The sequence below is a fragment of the Chaetodon trifascialis genome, chromosome 4, assembly GCF_039877785.1.
Source record: "Chaetodon trifascialis isolate fChaTrf1 chromosome 4, fChaTrf1.hap1, whole genome shotgun sequence".
In the NCBI taxonomy this organism is placed as follows: Eukaryota; Metazoa; Chordata; class Actinopteri; order Chaetodontiformes; family Chaetodontidae; genus Chaetodon; species Chaetodon trifascialis.
The window spans coordinates 30,783,511-30,794,596 of record NC_092059.1 but is presented as its reverse complement, the minus strand read 5'-3'; the positions used below and the strand labels follow the sequence as shown (position 1 = coordinate 30,794,596).

General features: G+C 44.1%; 1 pseudogene; it reads right to left on the bottom strand.

Annotated features, from left to right (window-relative positions):
- Nucleotides 1-4,474: 4,474 nt before the first annotated feature.
- LOC139330753 (uncharacterized) lies at nt 4,475-10,757 on the bottom strand (annotated as a pseudogene).
- Nucleotides 10,758-11,086: the final 329 nt, after the last annotated feature.

Sequence of the window (11,086 nt, the reverse complement as noted above, 5' to 3'; positions counted from 1 at the left end):
TGGTGATCATAAGGGGGTTGCACAGGCACACGATTGAGTGGCCTTTGATGCTGAGGAAGCTGGAGCATTCCAATTGTCCACAGTTGCAGTGGGGATTGACTCTCCATTGTCCTCAAGCTGTGGTTGTTCCACTGGTTCACAAACTCGTCTACAGATCTGTTTATTCTTGGTTGATAAACATGGTGAAGAGCTGTGATGTGAAGAGAGTCAGTGCTGTCCAAAAGTCCAGAATTTTCCATAAAGAGGAAAATGTCTTTATAGTATCCTGAGACGACTCTGTTTACTTCTGCCCACAATCTTTCAATCCTTTGATTGTGCACACTACGTCCAACCATGAAACTTCCTCTGTTTGTTCCTCGGTTCTCAATCATGAACCATTCAATGTCAATGTTTTCGCTTCCAGCATCACCTCTGACATGATGTGGCAGTCCAAATACATCAACAGCACCCTGGAAAAGATGCAAGGCAGTCGATGCTCTGCTGTCTGTGCAACATCTCAGGAAGGTAATGCAGCGACTGTAGCCATCAACTGCACCATGATACACAAATCCCCATGGATTTAACTTGTGGTTTGTGTCAATATGCCTGAAACAAGAAAAAATATTGTTGTTGTTGTTGTTGTTATTGTTGTTGTTGTCGTAATAAACGACACTGGATGTACATAAAAATGTAACTTCATAGACTTTGCTGTACAACTGTTTCTCCTTCCTAATAAGAATGTTGGGTAGAGCGGGCACCCTGTCTACTGAATCTACATGTCCTCTGCAGTGGCTGCAGGTTCGACTCCTGCCTGCGGCACTTTGCTGTGTGTCTTCCCCTCTCTCTCTACCCCCTTTCCTGTCTCCTCTACAGCTGCCCTATTAAATAAAGGCAAAAAGCCCAAAAAATGTCTTGAAAAATGTTGAAATGCTAACATTTTAATCATTATTGCATTATCTCACATTTGCATGTATATTTTACATACATAGTGTAGTTTTGTTCCTCCTAAATCCCTGCATTTATCTTTATGAATTGCGTCAATGACCAGTGAGGGAGAATTAACTAATGTTCATCAAATTTATTAAACAACACATACCACACTTCATTTGGGGCAGAAACATTGTAGACCCTCCGTTGGATTGCCCTTCTTCCTCTCAAGGCTCGCCCCACTGGATCTACTGTTCTTAAACGCTCCCGTACCCGCCAGCACTGAACTCTGATTCCTCTTCCTCTCAAACTACCAGTGACATAGGTCTCTCCAGAACCGGGCGTTTGTCTGAGAATCTCAGCAATAAGTTGATCCAGACTCACATTTGAAATGTCAGTGAAACTCCCATAGTCCACCAAACCGAGTTGGGTCCTGTGGTTGTACAGTGTTCGGATGTTCACAGACAGCATTTGAGATATGGCCATCCAGCTAAATCCTAAGTCCCGCATGTGAATCAGCTGAGCAGCAGGTATGCTGTACCTTCAAAGAGAAAAAAATAAAATAAAAAACAAATGTGTTAATTCACATAGTGTGAATAAATTGTCTTATTACTTTGCAGCCTACAATAATTTTTCTGTGATAATAAATTATAATAAGTTTGTATCTTCTTTATTGTACCATGTACTAAGTAGATACGCTTATTTAAACATTACTTACCTCGGCCTTCCTCTCTGAGATGCAGAATGTGTGCCCATGCCATGCGCTTGTACATCAACCTCCAGCTGGGATGTTATGTCCACCAACATCTCCCTTAGAGACTCGTAAATTCCTTCCAGAATGACGCATAATGTTCTTTCAGCAATGTTTTGTTGAACATTATTACCCATGAGCACTGTGAATGCTGCAACAATGGAGATATGATCCTCAAGGTGACGCGATATAGTTTCCAAACTGTTAGTGTCATTTGGAGTACAATCAGTTGCAAAAAAGTTTTCCAGTTCAAGAAAGTATTGGAATATTTCAACTGTTGCCATTTTGCAAAAGAAGGCAGCGTTCAGAAGGCTGTCACTTTGATGAAAAGGACACAACTAGGTTTTTTATTTCATTCAGTGTTCTCAATTTTGTAGAAGTATATTAAAGCTTCATTCAATATATTCAAAGTTTCATTCAATATATTCAAAGTTTCATTCAATATATTCAAGTTTCATTCCATATATTCACAGTTTCATTCAATATATTCAAGGATTTATTCAATATATTCATGGTTCATTCCATATATTCAAAGCTTCATTCAATATATTCAAGGTTCATTCCATATATTCACAGTTTCATTCAATATATTCAAAGTTTCATTCAAAATATTCAAGGTTTCAGTCAATATATTCAAGGATTCATTCAATATATTCACAGTTTCATTCAATATATTCAAAGATTAATTTCCTGAACGGCATGCCATACTATATATATATATATATATATATATATATATATATATATATATATATATATATATATATATATATATATATATATATATATATATATATATCCACAACTTTCTTACCGCCTTCATAGGTCACCCTGAATGCAAAATGCTCCCACACACCAGACCTAACGCTGCTGGCACCAGCTCCAGCTCCGAGTCTTTTCCGCTCGCCATGTTCGCACCTCCTCTACAACTGATTTCCTGCAACACACCCAAAGTTGCGCGCGAGTATGATTCGAACGGCATGCACGTGCACCGAACCGGGAAGACCGACCCGAACGGTTTGGCTCGGTTTCATCAAAAGATATATCAAAAGATCTTTAAAAAACTGTCAAGTGTCTTGTTAAAAAAATGCATGGTGGATTGGGCTCCGGTGCAGGCCGGCAGTGGGAACTTGTGTGTTTATCAAAGTCCCCCTCTCTTTCCAGGGTCTCTGCTGTAACCTTTAGGGCTGTCATTATTTTGAAAAGAGCAAGCTTTATACCATAAAAGAATAAATAATATGTGCTGGGGTATAACTGTAAGAGGTTAGACAGATAAAAGAGGGATTAGTAAAACATAAGTGCTAAAATCATAAAAAAAAAAGTGCCTTCAAACAAGTGCTAGTAAAAATCATAATCTATATACACAAGTGCTAAAGATAAAAGTTAAGGGAAAATCACACACACACACACACACACACACACACACACACACGCAAATATATATATATATACAGGGTTAAAATAAAATCATGCATGGTGCCATGTTCTCTGTCTAAAACCTTACATTTGTAAAAATCCAATTTTAAAGAAAAAGGCTTGTTCTTGCTAAAATTGTTAATAATAATCCAATAATAATAATAGGGGTTAGGTTTGGGTAAGGGCTATGAAGGGGTGAGGGTCGGGGGTGAAGGATGAAGGAATGAGGGTCAAGGAATGAGGAAAGGAGGGGTGAGGTAAAAGGGGGAGAGAGCGGAAGAACGGATGGTAGACACTTAGATGGGTGAATTGGAATAACTGATCGGCATGGCTGGAGGTTCAGCGACAAGAGGAGACTAGTGAAGGAAGAGACTCAGGGTGTGGCAGCTGTCTCTTCGGATGTTCTCGGGTTACACTGGTTGAGCCCCAAAGGAACTGCCGAATGATGCTTGGGTGTTTCTGATGTCTCTCAGGTTGTTGCGGATATAAGTGAGGTATGTAGGTGAAGACTAGCAACCGAGAATTTTAATGATGTGATCGGGAATGCCCTGGCGGGAAGCGGTTGTAGCACTGATGCGGAACGAGTGGTCTTAGTACAGTTCGGGGCTCGATACCGGATGTAAATAAGATTTGGCAGAGGTGATGGTGGAACCAGAAGCATGTGGCTACGTGGCCTGTTTCTGAGATAAACAATGGATCTCGGGGTGAGGCTCAATTGGTTAGTCTTAAGCTAATGTAATCACGGATGAGTTCGTAAGGCCTTAGGATTGGATTTAGTCGGAAGAGGTGGATGGGCTGAGGCAGGCCAGACTGATTGGTTTTGCTGTGTTTTAGATGGAAGACGAGAGTCGGATGAAAAGATGGAAATCTCGGAGATGGCTACGTGCTGGGATGGTTGTTCATCTATAGTGGTGGCCGTGAATTCAGAACAACGGAGGAAGCCAAAGAAAGCTAGCAGGAACATGGATTCCAGTACTTTGTCTATGAAAGGAGACAGATAACCCGAGCAAAGGGCAGTTATGCATCGGGACAGAAGGTCTGAAGTGAGAGGCAAACGTTTAGGGTCAGAGCGTGGTTCGATCTTGCGGAGACCTTTGATGGACATACGGATGTGAGAGTGGGATAAAGCAGGGCAAGGCACTCCCGTTACTAACTTGAGGATGAAATTTATACCGCTGACATAGGCTTGTATGGTGGAAGATTTGATCTTTAGGATTGAGTGAGCAAATGTGATGAAGTTGGTGAAAGTGAGGATGTCGAGAGATGGGAAAGGAAGGCCAAAAGAGGCATGGAAAGCCTTAAAGCAATTCCATCTGGTCAGATAGGAGGAGATCGTCCGGGGGGAGACGCTATTGAGGATGGCGTCTTGTGAAGCAATCCGTAATCTTTCTAGCTTTGGTCTTAGTTGAAGGTGGTGGCTGAAAACGGGGGGACTGGAGTCGGAAAACGGTTGGAAGTAGGAGCCAATTGCCTGAATTTCTGGAAGGAGAAACGAGAAAGTGAGTCAGCGATTAAGTTTTTGTGGCCTGGGATGTGGGATGCTCGGATAATGAAGTGATATTCTTCTTCTGGTTCACAACGAAGGCGGATGTTTTTTCTCTCGCTCCCTCCCTGCCCTTATCTGCCCTGCTGCTGCTCTTTGTCTTGTGCTGTCTGTGTCTGATCTATTGGAGCCTCTCTCTGCATTCTGTCCGAAAACCTAAAATCATGGATTTGATTAGCTGGTCTCTCAATGCAATCGACCAAATTTTCTCGACAAAGAAACTGGGTCAAGGTGAGCCCTCCTGCCCTGACAGAACGTTTGCAGCCGGATACACGATGGACTCTTGGGACAGGTGGAGGATCATGTGCCTGTCGATCCTTTCCGTTGAGGATGTTGAAGATGTCTACACATTTGGATTTATGATAACAGGCTTTCTGCTGTCTGGAATTAGCTTCCTGATTTATTGCAAAGTTCGGAAGTTGATGGCAGGACACTTGGCTACCAAGAGGCTGCCCATCATGGTTGAAGGAATGTGCAGGGCTGTCAACACTCAGACTCAAGCAACAAGCGAGATCGGTCGCAAACTGGATGCCATTCTTGATCAAAATCGCAGACTGGATGCGAATTCTGAACTCCTTCACAGGGTGGATTCCAACTTGGAGAAGTTGTCAGCTTGGCTCGGATCAAATTGACCACCGAATTTGGATATATTTGAATTACAGCCACCGGGAGACTCAGAAAGACTCAAGGCAGACGAAAATTGTAGTGTTGGCCTAATCCAAACAAATTGTTATCTATTATCATTGGCTCCCCGAGATAACCGGCCTTCCCAAGGTCGGTATCTCTCCACTCTCCTGGATGTTATGCAGACAGGACGCTCTGGCCCTATCTCCTCCCCCAAACACCGTCTATTCCCGTGAACTTTGTTTCTGGATCAGAAACTCTCTGAGGTTGTCTCCATGGCTACGGCTGTGTCTTCGTCATCAGTCATTAGACGGAAGAGACAATGGGTTGGGACTGAGCGGAGATGATGTACATGGTACATCTTACAATGTCTTACTATGTTGCTTCCCCCCCACGGGAGTCTAGTTTGGGATTTGCTTTTTTTGCCTCTTCCTCCCTCTTGTTCTCCTTTTTTCTCATCTAAGTAAACGGGGCGCTGATTGCTTGATTGTGCAGACCCACAGTTCTCCTGTTCCTGTACTCCCCATGTTATGTGTCATCTTTTCATGTTTCTTGGACGGGATGTGACTGAAATGAAATTTCCCCTCCGGGGGACTAAAAAAGGCTTTCTGATTCTGATTCTGTTGAGCTGAGACTAAGGTGAGCCTTTGAACGAATTGCATGATGTCTAGAACACATGATCTTCCTTTGTTAATGATGTTGATGACGGCACTGTTGTCGGAGTGGATAACAATTATCTTTTTTGACCATTCTTGTCCCCAAAGAATGGCTGCTATCACGATGGGATACAATTCGCATATGGTGGAGGAAGGAGACAGTGACATGAATTCGCCAGGCCACATGGCTGAAAACCACTTTCCGTTGTAGTAGCCGCCAAAAGCAATGGAAGGGGCAGCGACTGTGAACAGGTGCATGTCTTCCTGTGCAGTGACGTGGTTTTTGTAAAAGAGGGAGATGCCTTTCCAGGACGAAAGGAACTGATGCCACAGTTTAAGCTCCTTCTTGTATGTTTTGTTGAGTGTGACGTAGTTATGGAGGGATGGGACGGAGGAGGCAATGGAGAGGAGGTGTGACACGAATGATCGGCCTTGGGGGATGATGCGAGTGGCGTAATGGAGGTGTCCTAGGAGTGACAAGAGTTGGTGTTTGGTGCTCCTGTGGGCCAGGAGGAAATTTGAAATGAGCGATGCGATTCTATGGGTTTTCTCGGAGGGCAGTGATGCTTGGCGTGAGACGGTGTTGAGGGTGATACCGAGAAAGTCTAGGGATGTGATGGGACCTTCTGTTTTGTCTGGGGAGATGGGGACTCCCAGCTCATGGAATGTAGTGATGAGAGTGGTGAGAGCCTTAGCTGTGGGCGAAGATGGTGATGAGATGGTAAGAAAGTCATCCAAGAGGTGGATGACTTATGGGACTTCGTGGTTGTTTGTAAGGATCCAGAAGAGTGATTCTGCAAGGGAATTGAATATTTTGGGGCTGCTTTTGCATCCGAAGGTGAGGCACATTGCGAAATAGTATGCACCCTTCCAGTGAACACCGAAAAGGTGCCAGAAGTAGAGGTGGATAGGAAGGACTTTGAAAGCGCTGGTGATGTCTGCTTTGGACAACCAGGCTCTTTGGCCTGTGAGACGGATGAGGGAGATGGCGTGTTCGATTGTAGAATATTGCATGGAGAAGTCTGGACTAGGGATTAGGCTGTTGATACTTGGGACGGATGAGCCATGGGGGGAGGATAGGTTGATAGTGAGTCTCTTTTTTTCCTGAATACGTCCTGGTAGTTATGCTGATCGGACTGATTCTGAATGTGGGGAAGGGTGGACTGGAAAAAGGGCCTATCATGAAGGTTTCTTTCACTTCTGAAACGAGGAGTTTATCTACTATGTCTGGCTCTGATCTGGCTGACTGCAAGTTGTTGCACATGTATGAAGAATCTGGCATGGGTGCACTGTGACTGGGCTGGGTGTCTTGAGGAGTAGACTTTGGGGCTTCCAAGGTTATTAACAAGAGATCAGCTTTTTTTCTTTTCTCCTCATGAATGTTGTTGAAAAGACGTTTGATGGTTTCAAGATCTTCTTGTCTGGCTCTGATCTGGCTGACTGCAAGTTGTTGCACATGTATGAAGAATCTGGCATGGGTGCACTGTGACTGGGCTGGGTGTCTTGAGGAGTAGACTTTGGGGCTTCCAAGGTTATTAACAAGAGATCCGCTTTTTTTCTTTTCTCCTCATGAATGTTGTTGAAAAGACGTTTGATGGTTTCAAGATCTTCTTGTCTGGCTCTGATCTGGCTGACTGCAAGTTGTTGCACATGTATGAAGAATCTGGCATGGGTGCACTGTGACTGGGCTGGGTGTCTTGAGGAGTAGACTTTGGGGCTTCCAAGGTTATTAACAAGAGATCCGCTTTTTTTCTTTTCTCCTCATGAATGTTGTTGAAAAGACGTTTGATGGTTTCAAGATCTTCTTAGCTAAGAACAAAATTTTTCAACTTACCTCCGGTGTCATTGGTCCACTGCTGAGAGTTTCACCAGTTGCTGCCTTCTTTTGTGTCCTCCTCAGGAGGTGGCATTTGGGGATTCCCGTCTCGTGAATGTTGCAGACAATTAACAATGCCCTCCCTTGTCATCATGTCTCTTTGGATTTTCCCACTGTGGACTTGGTTCAGTGTGAATCTGCAGAGGAATGGTTTGACTTGTATTTTGAGTGAACTTGAACTTTGCCAGACCAAGGGGATCTCAAGGAACCAAAGGCAAAGTCAGCTTGCTAGGGCAGGGACTGTTCCTCAGCAATTTGGTAAGTTTTGGAGGGATGTGTGCATTTACCATGAGAGGGGTAAAGAGGGTGAGACAGGTCTGCCCCGGTTGCATGGGTTCCTCCTCCACCCTGACTGCAGGAGCAGAACTCAGACTGAACGGTGGTGGGGAATTCCCGGTTGGCAGAGGATGGCCGCCCCTCTCCCGGCGATGTTCCTGCAGGCAGTGATCAAGCCTGATTGACAATGAAGTCAACGTATCCAATTCAGAAGGGTCATCTCTAGAAACCAACTCATCTTTAACTGCCTCATTCAAACCCTTAAGAAAAAAACCCTAAGGTCCTCCTCGTTCCATCTAGATTCTGCTGCTAGTGTACGAAACTCAACGGAATACTCAGCTACGGATTTAGACCAAACTTAAAAGCCCAGCTGAAGCATTCCTGAAATTATCCGGGTGATCAAACATGGACCTCAGTCTAGCAGTGAATGAATCAAAAGACATACTCTCTAACGCCTGATTGGAGCAAACGGCCTCTGCCACACGAGCGTCTTCCCCCTAAGTAGCCCCAGTAAAAGAAAAATCTTGAGGTCATTGAGAAAAAAATAAGCCACACTGCAACAAAAAAAACACGGCATTTTGGTAGCCAGAAAAAGGCTCGGGGATGGTGAACAAAGATTCATGGGGGAAAGGAGCGTCCACTTGGGCAGGGCTGACGCTACCAGTGGAGACACAGGAGAGGACACTGGAACAGAAAGAGGGGCTGGTGTAGAAAAACCTTCGAAACTAACGTAATTAGTTGTGACAACTGCCGGAGGATCTGCTGGTTGTCATCAAACAAAGACTTCAACAGCTGGTCATGTTGACCCAACAGAACACCCTGTCTCTGTAAGATGGCAAGAATGACAGAATCTGATTCTCCTGGCACAAAACTAAGGAGGCGGGCAGGCAGGAATATTAACATACAACAGTCAATAAGCAGCAGCTGCATGGCAGCGCAAACCTCACCAGGAACAATGACACAGAGATCATGAGCAGAATTCAGGATACCAAGATGATCTGACAACCAGAATCAAGAAACGTGCTTAAACAAGCTTAAAAACCCGTGGAGGAAAATTGCAGGATGCCGATCAGCAGCCCTACCTGCCGTTAAACACACCTGCCCACCCCATCTCCAAACCTGGACAAAATAAAAAGACAATGAGACACCCAAAACACAAAAGAAGAAAAAAACAACAACCTGAACCTCCATATGAACAGATACAGCACTGTTTATAATTTGTAACTCTAGCCGTGTTTTTTTTTTTTTTTGGATGTCTGGAAAGCTGACGGATGTCCATGGTTGTGTGCCTGTGCTGCAGTACTTTGATTTCCTTAGCCTGCAAGCACAGAAGCTAAGGAGAGGGCAAAAAGGGGAGAGGAGGGAGGGTGTGTGGCAGGCAGCACTTTAGAGGAGGGGGCATGGTGAGGTTGTGTCATATAATGCTAGTAAAGAACACAGTTGAATTTGACTCAAAGTTTTCAAAATGACAACTGAATAAACCATCAAAATTACTTACAGCTTTCTTCTTAATGCTGCCGTCAGTTCTTAGTACACTGTGCATAGCTGAAGATGCAACAATAAATTTTTTGGGGACCTGGGGGCAGCAGAACATTCTATGAGGAATTATTGTCAGCTACAGGTGTGGTTTGGGTGCGGCAGTGTCACTGTCTGTTCAAAAACAACAGCTCCTAAAGAGGTTAGCGTAAATGTTGCATCAGTTATATCAGAACTGGACAGTATTTTTTCATTGAAAGAAGAGTAAAGAATTGAACTAAAACCTTATCTTGATGGGAAGATGATTTTGCTCTTCTCCTGACTGACTTTGGCTCTCCTACCATGCCGTATAAGGCCAGTAAGTGTAAGACCAGTTTTGCCAGTGAAATGGAAAAAACACACCCACCGTAATAGAGTACTCAACTGCATGGATGATTTCTCAAAAACAAGAAAGTCAACTAATTCAAGATCTTCTATACTGGCTTGCTTTGCTGAAGAAGTGCTATATTTAACGCTGTTCAAGGATTTTTAAGGTGTCTGAGTCCATGATAGATAGATAGATAGATAGATAGATAGATAGATAGATAGATAGATAGATAGATAGATAGATAGATAGATAGATAGATAGATAGATAGATAGATAGATAGATAAAAATGTCCACATGTCCAGTGCAAATAGGATTAAAAGTTACGATGTCCAGTGCAAACAGAATGAAAAGTAAAGATGTCCAGTGCAAGCAGAATTAATAGTAAAAATGTCCAATGCAACAGAATGCAACTTTAAATGTCAAGTGTTTAAAAGAGTCTACATGAGATGTCCAGAGTTTAAATGTCCAGTGCAAACAGAATGCAAGTTAAGGTGCATGTTGAACAGAGTGTTGTACACATTCCATTCAGGACATTGAAGAATGTTGACATTAATGTTTAACGTTTCCTGCCCGAGTGTAGTTAAAGAGCCGCATGACATGGGGGAGGAACGACTTCCTCAGTCTGCCTGGAGATGACGCTGTGCAGCAAATGCAGTGGATTGTCCATGATTGACAGGAGCCTGCTCAGCGCCCGTCGCTCTGCCACAGATGTCAGGCTGTCCAGCTCTGTGCCCACAACAGAGCCCACCTTCCTCACCAGTTTGGCCAGACGTGTAACGTCCCTCTTTTTGATGCTGCCTCCCCAGCATACTGCTGCGTAGAAGAAGGCACTTGCTACCACAGTCTGGTAGAACATCTGCAGCATCTTTTTGCAGATGTTGAAGGACACCAGCCTTCTGAGGAAGTACAGTCAACTTTGTCCTCTCCTGCACAGAGCATCTGTGTTGGCAGTCCAGTCCATTTTGTCATCCAGCTGCACTCCCAGGTATTTGTAGGTCCGTACAAATTCTCCGGATGAGGCCGGGGCCTCCTAAAGTCCACCACTATCTGCCTGGTCTTGGTGGTGTTGAGGTGCAGGTGGTTGGTGTCGCACCATGTGACAAAGTCCTGGATCAGTGTCCTGTACTCCTCCTCCTGTCCGGTCCTGATACTGCCCACGATAGCAGTGTCATCTGCGAACTTTTGCACGTGGCA